At 37.4% G+C, this 24,918-nt stretch overlaps 1 long non-coding RNA gene across 2 annotated transcripts in view; it reads left to right on the top strand.

Annotated features, from left to right (window-relative positions):
- The window catches only part of LOC148977116 (uncharacterized), a 60,398-nt gene that overhangs the window by 27,060 nt on the left and 8,420 nt on the right, over positions 1-24,918 (top strand). The window contains exon 2 of one of the 2 annotated variants that reach the window (XR_016145471.1): positions 14,463-14,645. This is a non-coding gene — a long non-coding RNA (uncharacterized LOC148977116). Of the gene's footprint in view, positions 1-14,462; positions 15,259-24,918 lie in introns of those variants that run through there. The other variant, XR_016145472.1, reaches the window with a different exon arrangement.

Genomic DNA, 24,918 nt, shown 5'->3' on the forward strand with positions numbered 1-24,918 from the left:
AACTCTCATTTGGACCTTGAACCGTTTGGACCCCATTGAAGTCCATTATATGGAGAAAATCCTGGAATGTTTTCATCAAAAACCTTAATTTCTTTTCGACTGAAGAAAGAAAGACGTGGACATCTTGGATGATATGGGAGTGAGTAAATTATCAGCAAAGTTTTTTTTTTTTAAAGTGAACGTTCTTCTTTAAGGCCACAAACCTTTTAAAACAAACCTGAACATTGCAAAAGATTTCATGGGAAGTATCCATCTCGCACGCATCTGATTGAATGAAGCTCAGTCTTTAGGCAGTAAATAAGAAGCATCTAATTGCAGGATTGAATGGAGTGGCGTTTCGTGGGGACGATTGTGTGTTTTTCACAGCTTCAAATTAGGCCAGGCTCACCTGAGGAAAGCGATCCACCTGAGAAGCCCCTGGGAGAAATGCTCCATTGTGTCTCGCGGTGAGATGGGGGGCCGAAGCGTGCGCTCGCTGAAAGAAACGTATGATTTTACACGCATCACAAAACAAATCAACAAGCCTCACGGAAACAGTATCACATCATGCAGCATTCACAGAGACAAAAAACACCACATTACCCTTCAAAATGTCACTGAAAAGACATACAATAGCTTTCAAATAATTGTTTTGTGTCGTGACTTATACATATCTTGGAATGTATGAGCATGTTCCACAATGTTTCTGCCTTTGTTCATGTGAAAGTTGCACACGGCAGTCTTTAATAATAATAGACATCGATGGTCCACTTTAGACTTTCTTAACTACTTTGCAACATCAAAAAACTCTCACACTGTAAAAAAATTATTTTCATGATTAGTAATCATTACATTTTTGCCACATTTTTTCTTTTGTCAAATCAACTTAAATAATTAATTTAGTTCAATTAACATATCATTTTGAGTTTCTGATGATTAATCAATCTCCTTCATTGTATTAACTCACTTTTTTCCATTTCAATGAACTTTAAATTTTAAGGCAACCAGGTTACTTACTCTTTTAAGTTAAACCAACAATATTTTTGTAAAAAAAATATATATTTTGGTGATTTGTAATCACAACATTTTTTCTTTTGTTAAATCAACTTAGATCATTTATGTAGTTCAGATCACATAATATTTTGAGTTTCTGGTGATTCAGTTAATCTCCTTCATTGTATTAACTCAATTTTTCCATTTCAATGAACTTAAAATTTTAAGGCAACCAGGTTACTTATTTTTAAGTTAAACCAACAACTAAGAATGAGAGTTGGTTGATGTGTAGTTGCAAAGTTACTTATAGTTTGTAGAATGTCTAAATCTTACCGATTTGCTATTTAATATTGATTTTGTAAGGAACAATAAAAATGTTTTTATCGAAAAATCTGTTATTTGATTGAATGTGCAAGTTGAGAGAAAATGCCAAATTAAGTTTAATGAAAATATATTTTAGTACAGATAACTTGAAAATGTAAGTTATCGTCTTTCAACTAAACTTTTCAAGTCTATGTTACTTGAAATAAGTTGTTGGGTCAACTATTTTAACTATTTGAATTTGAAATACTTATAAGATTGAGTAAATAAAACTTAACTGAGTCAAAGCAAAAAGATAACTAAAAAATGTAAGTTGAGTGAACAGATTTTTTTTTCATGATGGAAAGGTCCTGTAACCTTTCCATAATGTTTTTCGTATCTATTCATATATCATATTTAATCACAATGCCTTTACAATATTCACTGAGCATGCAATGATTTTTCATTTTGCTGTAAACCAATAAATGTGTTAAAGTGCTTCAATAAACATTAGCACTATGTTTCAGTACCTCATTCTGGTAAGAAAACATGCAGCTTTCTTAAGAAGGAGAAAATATCTGGAAGAGCTGCATGTGTAGATTTCACATTCTTTCATTTCTGGTCCTCTGAAGTTTCGGATAATGACTTACAGAAGAACATTATGCTCCATTATATCTCTAAAAAGCTGTATTTTTCATTTCTAGCTATTATGTTTCATTTCACAAAGTGTTTGATGTTCTGCAGAAGCGGTTAGAGCATGTTATTATCCTCGAGGATCTTCAGAATTTCACCAGTTTTTTTTTTTTTTGCCAGAAACATTTTACCAGGCAGTACATGGTTGTCAAAAACAGTAAGAAATGTGAGACTAAAGTCCTAAAGGTAAAAAAGGGTTGTTTTTTTGCGATACCTCATCATTTTGCCCTTTTCAGCCTTAAATCTCTTAATAACTCGTACCGAACATTTGTCCAAATGATCTCAGTGCTGCAGAGCTGACTTCGGCTGAACTTGCAAGTTACGCAAGGAGCACAGAGGAGAAGAAGAGCCATTTGTTTTTGACATTTTCTTCAGAAACAAAACATACTATGATGCCAGTGTGCTGCAACATGGTTCCATAAGTCAGTTTGCGGTATCATTCGTGACTGTAGCACAAATGATGCCGAAATTTAATACTTAAACAGAATCACTAACAAAAGTATGAACAGTAGTGACGCTTGTCTTGGTAAACAGCAATAATAAACTGCAGCTCTGCAGTGGGAAGAGGCTGCACAGACACAATGGAGTGAAAGGAAATGCCTGCAGGGGAGAAACACTGATGCTTATTGAGTTTCATATGTTCATATTCATGTGTTTATGTTTCCACACAGCATCATTCCAGAACAGACTGTCAAGACCACTTTAGTCAGGAAGATCCTGTTGGCTCTGTGTGTTTGGTCTCCTTTTATTTAATTGAGTCCAGTCCATTACATGTGATTTTTTAGTTAAAAAAGTAGTAGAAGTAGTTTAGTAGTGTCTATCTATCTATCTATCTATCTATCTATCTATCTATCTATCTATCTATCTATCTATCTATCTATCTATCTATCTATCTATCTATCTATCTATCTATCTATCTATCTATCTATCTATCTATCTATCTATCTATCTATCTATCTATCTATCTATCATCTTGTTTTGTTAGCAGAATAAAGTGGTAAGAGTAGATGGTAAACAGAGTATCTCCTCCAGCAGTGATTAGCTGTGAAGTTTAACAGGAAGTAGCAGGACGATATTTCCCCCCATATGTTTAGTGTACACTCCTCCGACACGTTCTGTCCTGCCCCGGCCCACCTCTTTCTCTCCTCCCTCGGCCTGAAGGGGTCCCGCCTGCCGCACAGAGAGGTTATTGTTCTCGCACTACCTGAGCAGGGGCAGGCCTGTCCGTCACAGGGTGTGGACAGACACAAAAGCATGAAAAAAGAAGGTGAAAGTTAAATAACAACAGAGAAAGTTAAGACAAAAGAATGAGTGAGCTCTGAATCGATAAATACAGAAGCGTACTCTGTTTTTCTGAATTAGTGAGTTAATTATCTCAGAATTACGAGATAATTTTTCATGGAAAAAAAATGTTTTTGCTCTGTTTTCTGAATTAACGAGTTAATTATCTCAGAATTACGAGATAGTTTTTCATGAAAAACAATGTTTACTCTTTTTTTTCTGAATTAACGAGTTAATTATCTCAGAATTACAAGATAATTTTTCATGGAAAAAGTTTTTGCTCTGTTTTTCTGAATTAACAAGTTCATTATCTCAGAATTACAAGATATTTTTTCATGGAAAAAATGTTTTTGCTCTATTTTTCTGAATTAATGAGTTAATTATCTCAGAATTACGAGGTCATTTTTCATAGAAAAAAGGTTTTTGCTCTGTTTTTCTGAATTAACGAGTTAACCATCTCAGAATCACGAGATATTTTTTCATGGAAACAAAGTTTTTGCTCTGTTTTTCTGAATTAACGAGTTAATTATCTCAGAATTACAGAATTTTTTTTTTCACTCTGTTACTCCTATATTTTGAGATAATCAAAATCATTAATTCAGAAAAACAGAGCAAAAACTTTTTTCCATGAAAATATGTGTGTGTGTGTGTGTGTGTGTGTGTGTGTGTGTGTGTATATATATATATATATATACAGTATATATATATATGTGTGTGTGTGTGTGTGTGTGTGGATAGTAGGCAGTTGGCATCTGGGAGTGTGGTTATTTAATTTTATGACTTTTCCCTTTTGATTTTGGCCTGAAATATGACCAAACATGTTCTTCGTCTTTGAGAAATTCAGTGTAATAGGCGCTTGTCAATCTCTTGTCTAAGTGCTCAGTTCACTTCAGACTTCTTGCTGTATTTGATTATAGGCTATTGATGTGTCCCCCTGTGTTTCTGCTGTCAGCCGAGGGTTGACTCACGGCAGGCGTGTGTTTGTGATCCGTGTGCTCGACAGCCTCACGCAGGACAAAGGTAGCTCTGTTGTTCCAGACGCGCCGCTGCCGTGCAAATTGAAGCATTGCTGCGGGTTCTGACAGCGCTGGGCTAAAATAGTCAAAACTCCCCCCGTCCGCACCACCTGAAACTTATTAAACATAAATCTGGGCAGCCCTGCCGATGAAACCCGAAACTCATATTGACTTTAAGGGAGAGCACTATAAATCTTCTTTTCTCTTTCTTTACGCACCCCCCCCTCGCTTTACATTCCTCCGGTATCCTTACAAAGTCCTGCCTCAAACTTCATAAGGTTCAAAATTGAAAACGTTGCATGCTAACGTGGTATGACGGTTCTGTGGAAACTTGAAGAAATAAACAGAGGGGCCGGAGGTGGTGAAGTCTGTAGTTTTAGGGCTGGGTTTGGGTTCGTAATGAGCGGCAGCGGTACAGAAATGATCTGTGGCCTTGAACGGGATCCGGTCGTGTTTGTATACACAGATATTACAGTGGAGTCAGTGAAAGTGGACCTAGCATTGGGTCTAAACCACAAACGTGATATTTCTACTTTTGTTTTGTTTTCTGCAGTTTATCTGCAGTATTTTACTCTTTTCGAGCTGCGGTTCGTTTATCAAGCACAAATCATTTGTACACGTTGATTATGCTGTTATTTGTGGGTGCCTCGACGGGAGATTCTGTTCCTTTTGTGCTGGAGGCAAAACCACAAGTAGCTTGGCCATATCCACCAGACTGACCGTCTCTGTTTTCTAACTGATGGATCATCTCGTTCACTGTGTGCTTTTACTCATCCAGGGAAGATGTGGTTTGTGTGGAAAGAAAGGACTTTTCCTTGGGGGGAATAAAGTGTGGAGCTGGACTGAGGGGCGTCTCCAGCGTTCTCTCAAGCTATTGCATGAGAGCATGATGAATCTCAAAGTTTGTGTGTAGAAACAATGGCTGGTGGAGACAGAAGAATAAAAACACGTTTGTGTGAGTAAATATTTGGATTCAGGATGACAACAATGTAAAAAGCGTACGTTTGCCACACAGTTACTGTACCACGGGGCTGAGACCACCATACAACAAGTCTCCACTGATAATAATCAGATATGGACCAGTATTTGATATTCTTGATGCTGCTCTGCTTGGTTGACAAGACGTTTTAAAAGTTACAATTTAGGCTAGTTTGCCTCAGTGGTCTTTCCGCGTCAAATTGTCAATGTCCAATTGATTGAGATAGCCAATCAATTTAAAAAAGGCGGGACTTTACTTTAAATTAAAGGAGAACTCCGGCGCAAAATGAACCTTTGGTCTAATTACACATTGTTACCTAGTCAACCGTTATCTGAGATTTGTTTTCATGATTGCCGAATGTAAATAATTTTATCTATAAAAACAGTTTAGCCTATAACGCTAGTATATAGGGCATAGAGTAATTACAAATAAAAATCGCTTGTTATTACCACTAACAAGGCTCAAAATAGCCCCACAGTAACACGGTAGCATAATAAGAGTCCCTACATTCAAACCAAAGCATTGAGAACTTTGTCAGTGTCCATACAGTTTAATAAGAAGATATTTTATACACACAGTCAACTTTGCGAAAGCAGGAAGAAGCCATCTTTGAAAAATAGTCTCTACAAGTCGATGTAAGAACGCCGAACCAAGTGCGCTGAACTGTGCAGAATCTCATATAGTCCGTTGTTTCTGGAAGAAACACAAACAGAAACTATTTTCTTCTCTTCAATATGTACACGTAGCCTACTGTTCGCGCTCACCTTATCACCTTATTCACATCTCACCAGCGCACTTGGTCGGCGTTCGTAGATCGATTGGTAGTGACTATTTTTCAAAGCGTAAACGTACCAACCACATTATCTCTCACTAGAGCCAGACCGATATATCGGCAGGCCGATATTATCGGCCGATATTAGCCATTTTCTAAAATATCGGTATCGGCAGTTATAATGGCCGATAAATGAATATTTCAAAAATAAAATAAAAACGGACGAATCACGCTTCAACCTTGCCGTGAGTGTTGTCAAAAAGTGCAGGTAAAGGGATAAGCAAGCTGACATTGTAATTATAAGGTAGCTTATAACTATAAGGCAATGTAGGGACTAATTATTATTTAATTTATCAGAACTTTAACATATTTTGATGTTCCTCTGTTCTGTTGAGACAATAGAAACAAGTTCCTTTTTAAAATGCATTATCATATTATTTTAGTTAAAACTCATAAATAACTACAAATAACTAATGTTAAGGAAATCTGTTAATATTTTGTTGCACGTTTCTGAAATAATAATAATATCGGCCAATATATCGGAATATCGGATTTTAAAACCAACAAATATTTGTATCGGTATCTGCCTTCAAAAATCTCTCACCATTTCTGATTTCTAACACACACTCGAAACTAAAGCTGCCACTCTCCGTATGTTTTTCTGTCGTCTCCAGGCACATTTATATGTAAATTGCATTCGCTTATTTTGTCCATTAGATGTGAAAAACCCATACATTTACATGCCCATAGACTCTACCCTTGTTAGAAATGATTGAAAGTGCACAAAAGAGACGGATTAAAACACCAGGTGTACACGTGTCTCACTCATCTAATCGTGATCCGATCGACCAAAACACATCTTAGCACCAGGTGTAAAGAAGGCCAAAGTGGTGGTGTACAGCACAAGAGGTCCCTGTAATTGAGTAATGAGGTCCTATAGTCGGTGTCAAAGGTCAGCAGGAAGTTGAAAGAAAAGACAAGCTAAAGAAAGAGGACAGAAAGGCAAACTTCCAGCGCAGTGGGAAAAACAAACCTGATACCAGTCACTGTATTTGGCAAAGGCTGTGTTGCTGATTAGATACAGAACGTCTTGGAGGGAGGAAAACTATGGCTCTGGAAAAAATTGATATAGACCAATTCATGTAATATCTGACCTCACACTCATCGCTTACTTAACACACCATAAATGACAGAAAAGAGGAATTAATCAGTAACAAAACATGCCAATTATGGGTTTGTCTGAGGAGCGCTGGCTTACATGCATCAAAGACATTTTCATCTCAGTGGAAAATCTGACTGGACTCGACGCACCATAAAGAGCTGGCAGCGTCGAGATGGGTGATGTTGGGCCGTGCGCCTCCGCCGCGACAGAAAGGAGATACTGTAAAAAGAGAGGGTGTGTGTGGAGGTGTTATAAACCTGCGCCGCACACAAAGAGCCTACTGTGTTAGGGTAGCCCGCAGGTCACACACATATGCATACACACTCTCGCTCGCTGAATTACCCGGCCTCCCACCTGCAGAAGCCTGTCTGCTACAGATTTCATACAAATAAAACAGCACGCAAAGAAAATATGAGCTGGAGAAAACACAAGAAAAGACACTGTAGGAACAAGAACCAACACAAGGGTTCAATCTTAAGCTACAATGTCCCATTGTTCCCAGAAGCGGGTTGAGGGGGTTTGGAAGAGAAAACAGCAGGATTTTGGGCAATATTCTTCAGGTTCTGTTAATAACACTTCTGCTAAATTACTGAAATATACAGCAGTTGATCTCCTTGGCAAGCAGACGCGTGTTGTGACAGTAAGAAGAAACTGATTTCACTGTACAAGTGGAAACTTCTTGTCGAGTTTATACAGTCTCTTCTGCTCATCAAAGCTTATTTGATCCAAAAAATACTGTAAAAACGGTAATATTGTTTTTAAAATACCTGTTTTTTTATTTGACTATTTAAAAAGGTATTTTTAGCATCATTACTCGCATCGAATTCTATTCAATTCACGTTTATATGTATAGCGCTTTTCACAATATATAATCATTTCAAAGCAGCTTTACAATTTAGAGAAATCTGTTATCAGAGTTGACTAAGTTATGCAACATTTGAAGTGGATCATCAAAGTTATACATGAATTTTAAACTAAAAACTTTTTTGATCCGCTTAAAATGTTGACTGTATTTCAGAAATGTACATATACAAATCCCACAGTTAGCTGAAATTGTATTCATTTAAACAATGTAATAATTTAAGGCAGAAACAATGAGCTGAAGTGATGAATAGATGTGTATTAACAAATGATTATGAAATCAGTCGTATATGATGATTTGCTGCTCAAGAAACATCTCTGATTATTATCAATGTTGAAAACAGTTTCATGAGACACTACCATTCAAGTGTTTATAAAAAGTGAGAAAGATTAAAAAATAATAGTACTTTTATTCCACAAGGACAAAACGTGACAAAAGTGAGAGTAAAGACATTTATAAATACAAAATATTTCTATTTCAAAAAAATTGTTTCCACAAAACAAATATTAAGAAGCAAAAACTGTTTTCAACATTGATGATAATAAGAACCATTAAAGTTAAGCAATTCTACACTCTAAAAAATGCTGGGTTGTATATATGGACAAAATATAGACAAACCCAAATGTTAGGTTGAAAATGCAATTAAAAATGTACAGTTCAAAGTGAAAGTTGAACCCAAGTTTTAACCCAACATTTGGGTTTGTCCATATTTTACCCAAATTTGGATTGAACTTAAAACAACCAAGCATTGTTTAGAGTGTAATTAATAATAATATTAAAATGAATGATCATGTGACCCTGAAGAAAACTCAGCTGTCTAATAGATTCTAAAAAAAAAATGTAAAACAGATATTTTAAATTTTAAATCATATTTCACAATATTCCTGGTTCAACTGTATTTTTGATCAAATAAATTTAGCCTTGATGAGCACTTCAAAAATATTTGAAAAAAAAATCGTAACTATTCAAAACATTTGGCCGGTAGTGTAAAATTGTAAGTAATGCCACAGACATAATATAGTTCAACTTCAATGATAAGATATGGAACATAACCAAATTTGAAGAACAGCATTTTAGTGCATTTGTGTGCATTTTTATCTTTACCCAGGCATTTGAGGAGCAGCATTTGAAATCTGAACACAATGTGAGAGTGTTTATATGCAGTGTAATATATTATTTAGCACTGCTGTACAGAATCACGGGATGAGTCCACGTAGCCAGAATGACAAACAAAGTTGGAAGCTGAATGTTTAAGGCTCTAGGTTTGTTTAGTTCCATACATCAGCCCAGCAAAACCATCAGGAACACTCACACAAACTTCTGTTTACATCCAAAAATGCAGAAGTGCAGCGATGACCGCTGAAAACAACCAAATGGCGCCCATAAATACACAAACAGTCCTCATTGTAAGTTTGCTGAGATTGCTTCAATGGTTTTGCTGAGTGCATAAAGATGTATAAATATTTACTGTAAATCAGAGGATGGATTGAAATGACTCTTGCTTGGTCCATGTCATGGACTTCTTGTATATTTTTCCCTGAATAACAGGGACAATAATGTGCACGAATGATATCCTCACAAAGACACAGAGTGCCTTGCTTTCTCTGCCGTATCAAACCCAGACACACTTACAGCACTGGGGAAAAACTGAATCTTTATAACTAGTTATTTAAGGACCAATGCCAATAAAATTGAGATTAAAGGGTAGCCTAAAAGTTAGCACTTTAGAGAGGTCTGTTATCAGAGAGGACTGTGTCCAAGTAATAGATTTCAGAAATGTAGCCTACATATACAAATCAAGCAGCTAACATTATAAATGCACCTGAGGGGGAAATTAAAGTGCCAAAAGTACATTTTTGCAAGCCAATATTACACTGTGTGCCGCAAGCCGTTAAATTAAATGTACTTCTGAAGAGGGATTGACCGTTGAGTAACTCAAATTACTTCAATGTATTACAAATGAACTCTCTAATGAAATAACAGAGCCTCTTAGTAACGTTTGGCCTCGCTTGACAATGCTTTCAAATCTGCTGTGAAGTGATAAATCCAGAAAAGTTTGTTAACATCTCCCTGTCAGGACTTTGATGAACTGATGCAGAGACACCATTACGGCTTGCATCAGGCGCACGACACGGCCATGTGATTGTGTGTGAGGGACCACGTCCAAGCCTTGTGGGGAAAGTCAAGATTATGTCAAAATATATTCTGTCATATTATCTGTCTAAATGCCCCTCCAGGGTCAGGCCTGTTGGCTCCAGGACGTTTTGGCAGTTTACGACTCGCGATGTGCATCCTCACATTTCAAGATGAATTTCTGCCGTCAAAGTATTTTCTGGCGAGCTGTCATCAGTTCAGATGAGGGCAAAGTGGTGTCATTTCATTCGACTAATTTGACCGGACAGCCAATTCCGCTGCTGTCGTCACTTATTTCTAAAAGTTTTCAAAAGTGCCAAGAATGTTTGGAATTCAGGCCGTTCCACATGCAAGCAAAGAGGGACGCTTTTTGCTGCATCATGCAAAGATAAACCACGAAAGATTGGGCTCTATGTATGGCGGTATTTCCGGTGAAGGTGTAATGCTACGTTCACACCGGACGTGAATCGCGCGTCAAATTCGCGCCTGACGCGTCTAGTTTGACGCTTGACCACTTTGTGTTAATTCGCGTGTCAAGAGCGAAACTGGCGCGCGTAAAAACAAAAGTTTAAAGCGAAATTTACGCGCGTCAGAATCGAAATCCGTTGGCGGCCATTGTTTTTATGTCGACCGAGCATTCATCGAGAGAGTTACCGCTCTGTATTTACTCTGGAGAGCAGAACAGCGGCGTGGGGATCATCGTCGCCGTATATTTGTGTCCACCGGACCCTTCAGAGCCGAACCGTTTGGCGAGTTTCACCATTTGCTCGCTCCAGGAGCTGCGCTGGATGACGGTCGCTGTCAGCGGTACTTCCGCCTGTCACGCGCCCAGTTTGATGATCTGTTGTCCCGCATCGGAGCGAGGATCACCCTCGCCCTCATCCATCTAATCTAGCTGTCATTTATTTTTTGTTTTGATGATAAATAGAGCCAGCCTTCAAAAGTTATTAACCTGTCCTGTGATTTTTTTTCTCTCTCTCACGTCCAGACACGAATTTATGCACATATGTTGATTGTCTTTACAACATAATACTATTTCATATAATCTAGATATGGAATGAATAACATTCAATACAAAATGAACACGTCTCGTATATAGAAATAATGTTTTAAGTGATAAAACATTTGCTTTGTTGTGCATAATCCCACCATGCATTTAGTCATAACAAAATAATTTATTGAAGCATCCAGACACTTCACCACGTGAGCAAGCAGCTAGGCTCCTGATTGGTTAACGCGGCGCGAATTCACGCCAAAGTTCAGATTTTTCAACTTGAGCGGCAGACGCGAATTCGCGTCAAACGCGTGAATGCACAAATGGCACTATTCGCGCGTAACGCGCTTAACGCGCCAGACGCTCAATTCGCGCCATTCGCGCGAACTTGACGCGCGAATGAGGCGTATTCGCGTCTTCCGCGCCTCGCTCCACGCCTCATTCGCGCCGCAGGAATTTTTCACGCGCGTAAAGCGTCTTTGCATTGACTTAACATTGAAATCATTCGCGCCTGACGCGCTATTCGCGTCCGGTGTGAACGTAGCATTAGGATAATCGATAACTTCCGCCGATCGTAGAGTCTAATGCAATACCGAGAATGTATATTGAATTTTATACTCCATGGCTATCAACAAGTTTCCTACGCCCCATGAGGCCTTGCCTTCAGAAAAAAAATATTTTTTGAAGAAAATTAGCACCATCTGGTTACAGTATAGAGAAAAAGCGTAGAATCATGGGGTAACCACTAGATGGCATGTACAGCTCTCTATGGAGAGGCATGTGAATTCCCCAGATGTCAGATTTTTTTTTGGTGGATTTGAATATATAGTTGAAACAATCTCAAAAACGTTTTTAAAAAATGTAAAAAAAAAAAAAAAATTGTGAATTTTTGTTTGTCAATTTCTCATTAATTTCCTATGGGGGTCATTTTTAACCAAAGAGCACAAGTGTGACTATTTTTTTAAGACCACTTAGCATGCTCAGATCATGACCTCAATTCATTGAGGTTGGGAACCGAGAACCGGTTCTTTTCCAGAACCGGTTGTGTTTTTGAAAAAATACCGGAACCGTGCAAAATTCCTAAGTTTCGGTTCCGAAAACGGTTCTGATGCCGATGCGATATCATCATGTGGGTGAAGTGCTGGGAGTAGAAGACGCCGTCTTATTCCTAAATGACAAAAACTTCACCACTGAAGTTGCGATTTGCTCTCACACGCGCTGCATTTGTCACACACAGACACACGCACGCTGCGCGCGCCGACCGCCGAGTCACTCTCTAGCCTACATTCAAATCTGTTTGCGCTGAGAGAGAGAGAGCAGTTGTCGATATGAAACTGCTTTACAATCACACAGTCTCAATATTTATTTGTTTCACATATTCAAATGATTTCCGTTACAGAATTAGTGAGATTATAGTTTGAGTAAACATTGACGGTAGTGGTCAAAACAGATGCAGTCCGTATATTTTTTGTGTTCAGAATTTACAAAATATATACAATGAGCGAGTGCATCATAATGTTTTTTTTTCAAACCGTGTTTTTGTCTTATCTTGAATCACTACGTAAAGCCTGTAATAATAAGCGTTAATACTCGGACTTCTTTAGACTGGCCGGCGGATCGCAGCTGCTGCGGAGTAGCCCAATGCCTGCGTGACTCGTCATGGACATAAACAGAGAGAAGTAGCTCCGGCAACAATGTTCTTCCGCAAGACGCATGCAGTTGTGTTTATTAACTGCTAGAGCGCCGATTTATCCAGTAATGAAATAAGTAAAGTCTTTATGAATCAATCATTCAAACCGTTTTAAAAAATAATCTGTTCTACACACATATGTGTGTTAAAGCATATACTATTCCTTCTGAGAGGGTATTCTTCACTGTTGGAGATACAATAAAGGAGAGGTCTAAATTATTATAGAGAATGCAGAATTTTTTAATTTCCTTTATATATAATTTTTTTTTTTTTTGCAAAGATTGCTTAATAATATTTTGAGTTTGTTTACATTACCAGTCTGTTAAACTAATTTGTCATGTACTATAAGAAATAAACACAAAAAGGATTGTGGATTTTTCACTTACTAATATTTTTAATTGAATGGGAACCGGTGTTCTGACATTCCATCCTACCCGTCAGATTGTCCTACCAAGTCTTACTGCGCATGCGCACATCAATAATACGTCATTTTTGTCACGCTGAACAACACGCCCATAATATTTTACTACTTGCGCGAGATCTTTTTTCACTATTTATGTCAATTATTACTATACAAAGATATAATAGCAGTAATGAGAACTGTTTACTCTCACATTAAATTGATGAATTGGCGGCGAATTGATTTGATTGTTTGGTGTAAAATATAAACACACACACGATTATACTACTCGTTTATTTCATACTGGTAGGACAATCTGATGAGGCATTTTGCACTGTAAAATCATACTACTCGTTTATTTCATACTGGTAGGACAATCTGATGAGGCATTTTGCACTGTTTATTTCATACTGGTAGCACAATCTGATGAGGTATTTTGCAACGTAAAATCATCCTACCGTTTATTTCATAGGACAATCTGAAGAGGTAACTTACTTTTCACTGTAAAATCACCGTAACATAGCCTAATAAGAAAATTCGGCAAAGTTACACTGAAATATTTTATGTACTAGTCACAGACGCGAAGCAGAAACGCTCAGTAGGATTTTACGACGAGGTAGGATGAACCGATAGATATGGCTATAATTTTGCGCTACGGTAGGAAAATCTGACAAGGTAGGACAGATCGACAGAACACCGGAACCGGAATCGTTTGGCGGAACCGGAATCGGAACCGGAACCGGAAAATTTCTCACGATTCCCAACCCTATTCACATACCTAATTCCAGAAATGTCACCAAGTTTCATAACATTCCGATGAAGCTGTGATTTTTAGAAATTCAAAACAGAAATTTTTTCGGTCAGAAATGACCGAAGAGCTCCTGAGGGTTACGTTTCTGTGTTAAAAGAGCACATTCGCCATTTAGTGAAGCTTATGTCCAGATTTCTAGATCAAGAGGTTCAACTGCGAAATTAATTGAACACTGTGTCAAGAAATGGCAATTCTGAAACCAAATTTTTTTTTAGGGCAATGGTCTATTAATTTGGGTTTAGAAAGTTATCCATAAATAAATCTACGCATTTTCAGTTTTACATTGTTTAGTCAGAGAGGAGAACTTTTTGAGGTTAAGAGAGACATAATATGAAACAAAAATATTTAAATCAAAAGTTTTGTGCTTCATTATTTTGTCTTTATCCCTCAATCCCAGGTTCCTCACACACACCTGGTGGTGCTTCAGGAGGGCTTACAGGAGGATTACAGGTCTGTCAATCTCCTGACGGCTGGCCCGGAGCCACACTTAACCCAACCCTTCACTCTCAACTCATTCTGGGACGCCGCTCACCCTGGGCAAGCAAACACTAATGCAGATATCCTGTAAACAACAGACCAGGTGTGCCAAAAAGAAAGACGAAAAAACAGGGCAAAGTGGAACATTTATGTCTGTAAAAAAATCCACTGCATGTTGTTTGTGTGAGAGTATGCACAATATTATTAACAACTTTTGTAATGTTATATGGAGTTGTTTATCATGTTAGTTGGTTTTACGATATGCAGGGAAAAAAATACTCATACACAACACTTTAGAAGCTTGGATTTGGTAAGTGCCTCAGCAAGGTTGGATTATTTTGATCAAAAATACAGTAAAAACAGTAAAGTTGTGAAATATTACATATTTTACAGGTTTACCTGTTTTCTATTGCAATTATATTTTAAAATGTATTAATTCCTGTGATCATTACTCCAGTCTTTAGTGTCACATGATCCTTCAGAAATCATTATAATATGCTGATTGTCTGCCCAAGAAACATTTATTTTTAGTAACGGTACTTATATCGTTTTTACCTATCGCCCCGTGCCCTCAGATCACTTGGACGTGGCTGTGGTTACAAGAGGTAAAAATAATATAAGTACTGTTCGTTTTCTCACACAAACCGCTCGTTTCGTGTCTTAGGCCATCAATGTGTACTTACATTTACGAGTCATTAAATCATGTTTAATTTGGACTTCTCTGTGCATGCTCTTTGAGGTGGTGACCATAGACCTCCATTATATGACTGACAGACAAGAACGGTTTGACCTAAAAATATCAAAATTGAAACTACTGTGGAAACAAAGACACCTACATCTTGGATGCCCTTGAGGAAAGATAAAACATACCAAAAATTCATTTCAAAGTGAACTATCCCATTAACGTTTTAAAATTATTCAAATGTTTTCAATGTCACTTTTGATCGATTTAATGCTCTTTGCGGAATTAAAAAATTTAAAAAAAATAAAATAAAAAATACTGACCCCAAACTTTTGAACAGTAGTGTATGTATGTAACTCTATTTGTTCTCATGAATGCTATATGAGCAAACTTAATGGCTTCTCAACCACATATAAAAATTGACAGCCTCAATAAACATTAGATAAACGAGCATGTCTCTTACTAAACAGATGATATCTCCCATAATGCATGAGGAACTTGTATGTTGACAGCTCCATGCTGAGTTATCATTACTATCTGGTTTCTTAATAAGAGTGTATTTACAGAAATCAGATGGCTGATCTTCACAGTCCCGAGGTTCATGACTGAACTATAGGGGGGATTGTGAGATTAGATTAAATATGAAAAACAACATCAATATATTATTGAGATTATTGCCCCTCTGAAATCCAAAAACAAGTAATGTGGACATATCTAATTTATCTAAGATATTTCGTAAGATCTGCTGCATATATTGTAGTTGTAATTTTTTTGTCAAACAGATTTTAAAACGGCCCTGTTTTATGATACTTGAAGGAGCTGATGTCAACTGGATCCTAAATCAATAATTCATTGTGCTTATTAAATCCATACCCTTTAATGGATATTTTTGGAACCCATTCATGGGGACACTTGACAATATTTTTTATTATTGCATTAGTATTTTGGTGACTTTGTGTATTGTCACGGTGGGATGTTTAAACAAATTTGGGATAAGGGAGTTTTTTTTTAACTGAATAAACAACACACTTTACCTATAACAACATCCTTTGTGCTCTAAAAAAGCAGCACACTATATTTTGTTAGTTCTGTTTTAATGTCATTACTCAATCCTTATTCTCATGGTTTTTGTGCCAGATAGTTAAACACACACACAAAACCATGAGATTTTCTTTTCTTTTTCTGCATAAGGACCTTTGAAATAACTGAAATCATTTGGCGAAGTAAACAGTTAGTAATAAAATAAGAACAGATAATCAAATTGCAAGCAAAAGCGCAAATAAATACAATATAACAAAGATACATGTGAAATAAACAGTGTTTCTCAGGTAGGTCTGACAGTAGTTTTCAGGTACAGGGATTTAAAAAAGTAAAATAACACTGCATAGTCTTCTTTGCATAAATGAATTAAGTTACAAAAGTTAGAGACGAAGTGATTTTTTTCTTTGTAGTTTGCTGTTTGATTATCATTAAAAAAGCAGGAATATCAGGCTGCTGTTACTTTAAGAGCGAATGCACAGATCTTATATACTGATACTGTACACATGCGTTTACTTTCTCAACTGTTTACGTTCACTTAAGACATAACCGGCGATGCTTACTCTGATACTCGCTATTTTTTGCCATAATTTTATCACCGCTCAAGTGCAAGAAGACGTGAAAGAGAGCTCAGTTTAGTATTCGTTATGAAATGAGCTCCTTTTCTCTTCCTCTTAAGCTCGAATATTTGGCCCGTCAACTGTTCCAAGCGTTGTTCATGTTCATGCATATTTATAATTCATAAAAACCAGTTAACTACTAGTGAGTGACTTCGTCAACACTGTTTTTACACCCGTTTGGCGAGTGTTAATAAAGAGCTTTACTACTACTGGACGTCCACGTCTACATTATAAGCGAGTCAAAAACACCTTTGCATTTGTATGCACACCATTTGCACAACACAAAACATCGCAAACCGGGAAACGTGCCCTGAAAGCAACACTTTCAACAAATGCCCTTGTTCTGTTTTTCTGGCTTCTCTCCTGTTTTAATTATCCACGCAGGGGTCTGAGCGAGGAAGCCCATCCGTTCTGCGTCCCGCCACCCCATTATTCTTGATTGGCTCGCAGTTGCCACGGAGATAGAACACAACCTATTGTGACAGGTCCCAGAGCTTGCTGACATCGCCTTGGCAACGGTGCCATGTGTACAATAGGCTGTCCCGCCAGCGAGGGCTCAGTTAAGCACCGGAAGCGGCTGACAGCTGTTTAGGTGTGTTTACTGTCCTCGCTTCCCACTGTAACTCATCAGGCACAGAGGGGCTCTATTAAACTGTAGCGTTTAGTAAAAGCCCACAGCTCCTCTCGTTCATTGTATTCAGGTCCTAAAGTGTTTTTCCATTCACAGCACGGCTATAAATAGACATCTCTGTGCAGGTTTTCAATTAGTGCCTCTTGCTAAGACAAGCATCACTATTGCTATTTCTCATACTTAAGAGTTTCGGGGATTGTTTACATCTCTAACCCTAAGTTTTAAATTCCTGATTCCGGGCATATCCCACAAACCATGTGATTTGTTGAGGAAAGGTGTGCTTTTTTCCCCAATTAAATTTTTTTACAAAAAGGCCACAAACATATATCGGGGTAATTTCTGAGTATTCCGATTTATTTTAGTAAATACGTTTGTTTGTACCCAAATGAGTCAGTTCCTGAACCAGTTAAAAACATAAAAATACAAATAAAATAATGATAATAAAAGTCACATTTATTCATTACATATTCGTTTTGTACAATACAGACTGTTTTAAAGCTACTTTATAGTGACAACAGGTAAATTATGCATTTCGGCTGTTGTTCAGCTGAAGCCAGTTCGGTGTTGATTCAGTTCTGTTTTAAAGATCTTCAATTATTAAATTAGATAATTGAATCTATAAAGCAGTTCTGCAAAAAAACGGATGTATTATATGTTATCACCTAGATAGGTTTCCAATAATATTGGAGGTTTCCAATAATTAGAATCTGTGTTTTTTTCCCCCCAGAATGTATCATATATTATATATGCATTCAGTTAATTTTTTAATTGGTATGTTTCGTCATGGCACAAACAGCGTAAAAGTGAAAACTAACGCCATGCTTCGTTACGATATCTCCCAACTTGGGTAGCATGTACAGTGTAGTGTGAAAAGCATTGGTCCTAGAACTGAGCCTTGTGGTACTCCATACTGAACTTGATCGATATGACACCTCTTAATTTTACTGCTACAAATTGGTAAAGGTTGAATAAATATGATTTGAACCATGCCAATTCATTTCCAATAATTCCAATGTAATTTTCGAGTCTATTCAAAAGAATATTGTCGATATTATCAAACATGCAGCAACTACGCAGCACTATATTTTGTTATAGAAAGTTTTATTATTTCTTATTATAGTAATTATTTTTACATTATCATTATTATTAATAAAACATTTTTAATGTTTTATATAATTATATTACATTACATTATATCATTATTATTAATAAAATATTCAATCTACTCTTAACCCTCCGTTGAATAGCTTTGATAGCTACTGTTTGTTAATAACAAGTACCAAACTGCTTCTAAGTTATCTCATAAAGATATATTGCATTTTCTGTATATAAATTATGTTTTATGAAAAGCACTATACAAATAAATTAAATTTGTATTGAATATATAGCACATGAGTCATATGGGTGCATTATATGCACTATGCCAAATGAAAAAAAACTCCATAAAGACTCTTCAGACTTTTTTCTCTTAGAAAAAATAACAAAGCAACACAAGTAAATATTGTGTTTATAATACATTTTAAATTATAATAACTTCTCTAATGCACATCACATAGCCCATAAATACTACTAGGGGGTGCTAAAGAGCAGATTTGTCATTTGTAACAGGCCATACGTTGTTTTCCCCACTGCATTTGTTTGCCATTAGTATTGTGTGTCATTTCCAAACGCTTTACTCTTTTCCTGTGGAGGCCGCATGTATTTCCATAACAAACACTGGATAAATGATGTCTCATACGGCAAGATGTCCTCACAAAAATAAGCATTGGTAGTGTTTTGAGATTTTTTTTTCCCCCCTAGAACTATCTTACATCCAATAAAATAATTAATATCACTTAGAAAGTGCTGAAATGCATTTGCGTGCAAATAACAGATCTTTTTGAATGCAATTTATGTGTGACTTAAATGTCCTAATTCTATTTTAGGGCTGCTATAAATATAGAAAACAACAAAGTTGCGTCCTGTTTGTGGCTCTTAAGAACAGACGGCAGGGCAGCGCTCGGATCTTGCGATAAGCCGGGCCATATGAGTTACGTTCTTTCTTCTGCAAACATGAACCCTGCTCGGCTCTGGACTGAACAACAATACAGTCAGTGCCTCCAGAGGCCCCGTGTTGAGTTTACTCAGTGGCGTAATGTTTGAGCTCCCCGGGGCCCCGCAGCTGGCTAATGCCTGCCTTATCACGGACCCTCTCAGTCGGGCCAAAAGCTCTGTAAAAGAAGACCATGGGACCTGTGTACACAGCAACTGCAAACATACCTCAACAAAAAGAGAGGGATAGAGCATGAGAAGGGGCTTATCAAGCAGCGATCAGTGTTTGTGTCTCAAAAGAAGGCATGTATAAATTAGACTGAACAAAATGTGAGAGGTGTTGCTATGGTGCGAGAGTGTTCTATGTGGTTGCCAGGTCATTGCTACAGGTTTGTTAAGGTGATTTGGGTAGTTGCTAAGTGGTTGCTAGTAGGGCTGGGTAATAAATATCGATTTCTCGATATTAATCGATTCTCATTTTTACGAACCGATATCGATTCTTAAGTCTCAAGAATCGATTAGTCATCCTGTTTCATTTGAATGAATGGGACATTGTATCGCGGCCGCGCGCATTCAAAAAATCGCAATAATTTTTGTCCTTTGTTACTATTGATATGAAACAAAGTCTTAATTTTCAAATTACGTCCATTTTCTTTAGAAATTCAAAAAAATAAATAGTGTTTTGGCGCTGTGGCGTGAGATCGCTCTGGCGCAGCTCCAGAGAAGCAGCAGCGCTGATCTCACTTCCGGGTTAATAATACCAGTCACAGCGCGAAATAAACATGAATGAGCATCTGAAAGTGTGTTAAAAGATAGAGTACAACTTATCGAAATCCGTATCATGTCACATTCATTCGCATCAATCAGCGTTTCAACCGTGGAAAGACGTCAGTTAAACAGCTTGTAATCAATGTCATGTATCGTCATATTTACCTCAGAAAACCCACATCAACTCGTTAGTCAAATAGAAAAAATAACTCCAGAGAGGAGCATTTTGCTAAATATATACACTATATTACATATGCATTATAATCTTAAAGTTCTTCAATATTTAATGCATATTTGAATAAATCTGGCAAGTTTTTATGACAGCCACCATTTAAATGTTTATATTTCATATAATCTTCTTATTATAAAAATAAATAAAAGTGTAATTTAATTGATTCATTCATTATTACCTTCATATTTGAATAAATCTGGCAAGTTTTTATGACAGCCACCATTTAAATGTTTATATTTCATATAATCTTCTTATTATAAAAATAAATAAAAGTGTAATTTAAGTGATTCATTCATTATTACCTTCCTATTAGGCTAATGAAGCCTAGTAGGCTACAACTAGTCTCCCATAGTTTACATCATTAGTTAAGAGATTTAATTCCCTTGAGAAAAAATGCCATTTATTGTAACTGATATCCAAAATAATCGATATTGAATCGAATCGTAATAGAAATCGAATTGAATTGAAAGCTCGTGAATCGAAATCGAATCGAATTGTGAAATTTGTCTCAATACCCAGCCCTAGTTGCTAGGGTGTTCTGGATTTGAATACCCTGGGTTAGTCGTGCTAAACCCTGCTTTTAACCCTGGGTAAAGGAACTTTTCACAGTTTGTTCATAATTTAGAAGCGGGTCATAGATTTCTCCAACTTAGACATGTTCCTGGGTCAACCTCTTTTGTTAATCCTGGAACAACATTCCTGTCTGAAAATTTTATCCTAAACCTAACCATAAATTATCCCTAAAGTCAGAGGGGAATTATAGGTGAATAACATTGATGTAGAAGCACCAAACCCTAACCCTGAACTTGATATAAACTCCCTCAAATCTGATTGGTTAGAAACAATAGTGGCCCTTTTTTCATCCGAAATATGTCAATCTTGGCCTCTTCTGTTGACAGTTGAAGACTGGAGAAATGTTGCCTGGTCTGATGAGTCTCGATTTCTATTGAGACATTCAGATGGTAGAGTCAGAATTTGGCGTAAACAGAATGAGAACATGGATCCATCATGCCTTGTTACCACTGTGCAGGCTGGTGGTGGTGGTGTAATGGTTTTCTTGGCACACTTTAGGCCCTTAGTGCCAACTGGGCATCGTTTAAATGCCACGGCCTACCTGAGCATTATGTCCATCCCTTTATGGCCACCATGTCCCCATCCTCTGATGGCTACTTCCAGCAGAATAATGCACCATGTCACAAAGCTCAAATCATTTCAAATTGGTTCAGCACCTTGTTGAATCAATGCCATGTAAAATGAATGCAGTTCTGAAGGCGAAAGGGGGTCAAACACAGCATTAGTAAGAACGGTGTTCCTAATAATCCTTTAGGTGAGTGTATTTTGATCAACTTGACATAAGCAATTGAAAATGTAGGAAACAGCAGACGTTTGTACATAATCAAATGCATGAATATACCAAAGCATTTGCAGTTTGTTTAAAAGTACAAGAAATTGCTTTTATGATGTGCACAAGGGACTAGATGATGTTGAACAAGTAGTTTTGAGAATTTCAGTTGTGATCTGAGAAATGCACCAGAGCGACTGAGGAAAACTGTAATTTAGTGGGACCAATTTTCTAAGATGTAGTTTAAGTTGTAACTGATTCCAGGCAAATGGAGCAGCATTTCTGACATTTCTGAATTTGGCAGATGCTTTTGCTTTGAAAGTTTACATTTTCTTTTCCGTTCATGCATTCCCCGCGAATCAAAACAATAACCAACAGCAGTAATCTCTACTGCAGGCATTTTGCATATGTCTCACTCCAATAGATGCTCCATGCAATATTGTGGGTCTTGGACTGGTTATCTAAGTGCATACTGAAGTCTGAAATACATTTTATATTGTTAAATGTTCCCAGAGGTAACATGGTCTACTATCATAAAAGCAAAACGGACTGAATCAAAAGACTTTGGTAATGTTGGATAGAGAAGGAATGGAAAGTGTGTGGAGAGATGAGAACGTGTGCAGACCTTTGTGACTCATCTGCACAGAGTCAGAATATGAAGTGAAAAGCTGGAGAGTTCATTTTATTTTCCAGCACTGCTTACTTTGGTCTTACCCTTTGGGTAGCTTTCTCACTGGCAGATACTGTTCGGCACTGGCAGGATCGGGGTGACTTTCCATTTGTCCTTTTTCATTCCTTTTCCTGGCATCTTTCAACCACTGCTGTTCCACCTATAAAAAAGACAGATGCCCATGAGTAAGGGTAAGGACAGAAGATCATCTCTGATCTTTTATTCCTGCTGTCAAAACGTATACTCACTGAAAGAACCATATTTGGCTCAAGAGCATCGGTTCCCAAGGCACTAGTGCATTTCCGTTTTAAAACTAATAACTTTTGCTACGGTTACGCCTGCCGTCCACACCACTCCACAAAATGGAGACTGACCCCTTCAGTCAAGTCCGAGGCAAGACACGCAACCCATAGCAACGACGCATCAGACTGACAGATGCGCAAAAATAAATGATGATGAATAATGAATAATTTATTTAATTTTCCTTTTCCTCTTCAGAACATGGTCATTGGTAACAGAACCGATTTTAACAAAAAATAATAGGAACAAAATCTCAGCATGTTCAAAAGAAAAGAAAAAATACAGGAAAAAAAAAGGAGAAGGAAGAAGCTAAAGGCCCGTACACACCGCGCGTTATTCGTCAGCGTTTTTCAACGCGTTTTTTGTGTTCACACCCAACCGTTTTTCGCTGACGATGAGCCGAGTGAACATGCAAATTCATTCCCTGACATTAGATGGCGCCCACTTGCCATGCAATACCACTCCATAACAGTTCTCTTTTATCAAGATGTGTGTAGTCCCTGTCGCGTTTGTCATATAGTTCTTTATGTTCTAACACCAACGAGACCAGCAGCTCTACATTCATCTTGCCTCGCATCTTCCACGTTTTATTTTGTGTAGACGGCCACACGTATATCTTCTTCACCGTTGCATATGTGTGCTCGGCAAGACCGTTTTGTGTTTGAGCGCCCCCAAGTTGTGTTTTACTGTCTCTTCAGAAGCTCCAAACACGTGAGCAAAAGCGCCAATTTCATTGGTCGGATAGTTTTTGACGCGGCGCGCCAAACTAAAAAACCGGACCCGAGGCGTTTTTAAAAGAATGACGCTTTTACGCGTCGGTGTGAACACTCACATTGGCGCCTTTTGTTTAGTCACGAGGCGTTAAATGTCGGCGAGTAACGCGCGCGAAATTCGTCCCGGTGTGAACAGGCCGTAACTCATATTTGCCTTCCCCTTTTACACATCTAGCTTTGAAATGGTTACTGTTTTCTCTTTACAAAATATCATAATTCATCCTTTTTGAGAAACAAAAACAAAACAAAACAAAAACCTTCCAAAAAAATAAATAAATAAATAATAATCCAAAAAAAACAAAAACATGAATTTAGGGTACTTTAGTTTTGTACATATTGTCATGTTAATTATAATGCTTTTTTTTATTGACCAACATATATTATCATTGATATTTGTTTGAGAAGGGCACTTTTGATAACTTTTGAAAAGGGGCAGGGGTTCGGGTTTGTGTGTGTGTGTGTGTGTGGTATATATTACACATTTTGGCTAATGGTAGGTCATTCAGATACTCAGTTATCTTGCTTTTTTGGGATTATGTGCAGCATTTTTGCTCAAAACCAAAACCATTTGTAACCTGATATGTGTTTTAAAGATCACAGATCGAGTATGTTGAGGTTAGCTGGGTCATTAGTTTTTTAATGATTACTCCGACCATTAGAAAACAGCTTAATGTGCCAAAAGCTGCTCACAACCACTACCACATCCCAAAAGCAGAGTCCTTCGAGTTTTCTTGGGCATGCAAAACCCTGAACAGAAGCGGATGTGGAAAAAAAAAAATGTTTTCTATTAAGCACCACACACACACACACACACACACATACTTCCAAAAAACGCATGACGGCCCCTCTTTGCTTTCCTCAAGAAATGAGGAGGAATGTTAAGCATAGCTTTGAGAAGATTAGGCAGCTTTGCGACACAGCGCATGGATTTCTGTGGACATGCCAAAGGGTCTCAGGCGATAAAAGAGCTTGGATCTCTCTGGTTATCAGGCAGGGTTAGTCACAATGCCTCTGCTCTCCTGTTCATTAACTTCACATGATGACTGCGTTTGAAAACAGAAAACAGTACCAGAAAGAAATGTGTATGTGTTTAAAATGAAATACTAGCATATTGCATGCTGCAGAGTATATACTCTATACTGCCTATTTTAGGCAATATAAAGAGCTATGAACCAATGAATATTTCAAACTAGCATTTTAGACTGCCATTTTGTTTTCGCTACCTCACCTTTAATGATCATCTCATCTCATCTCACCTCACATTACATTTTTAATCCAGAAAGTGACAT

This window comes from Pimephales promelas, chromosome 11, assembly GCF_988280905.1.
Source record: "Pimephales promelas chromosome 11, fPimPro1.hap1.1, whole genome shotgun sequence".
Taxonomy (NCBI): Eukaryota; Metazoa; Chordata; class Actinopteri; order Cypriniformes; family Leuciscidae; genus Pimephales; species Pimephales promelas.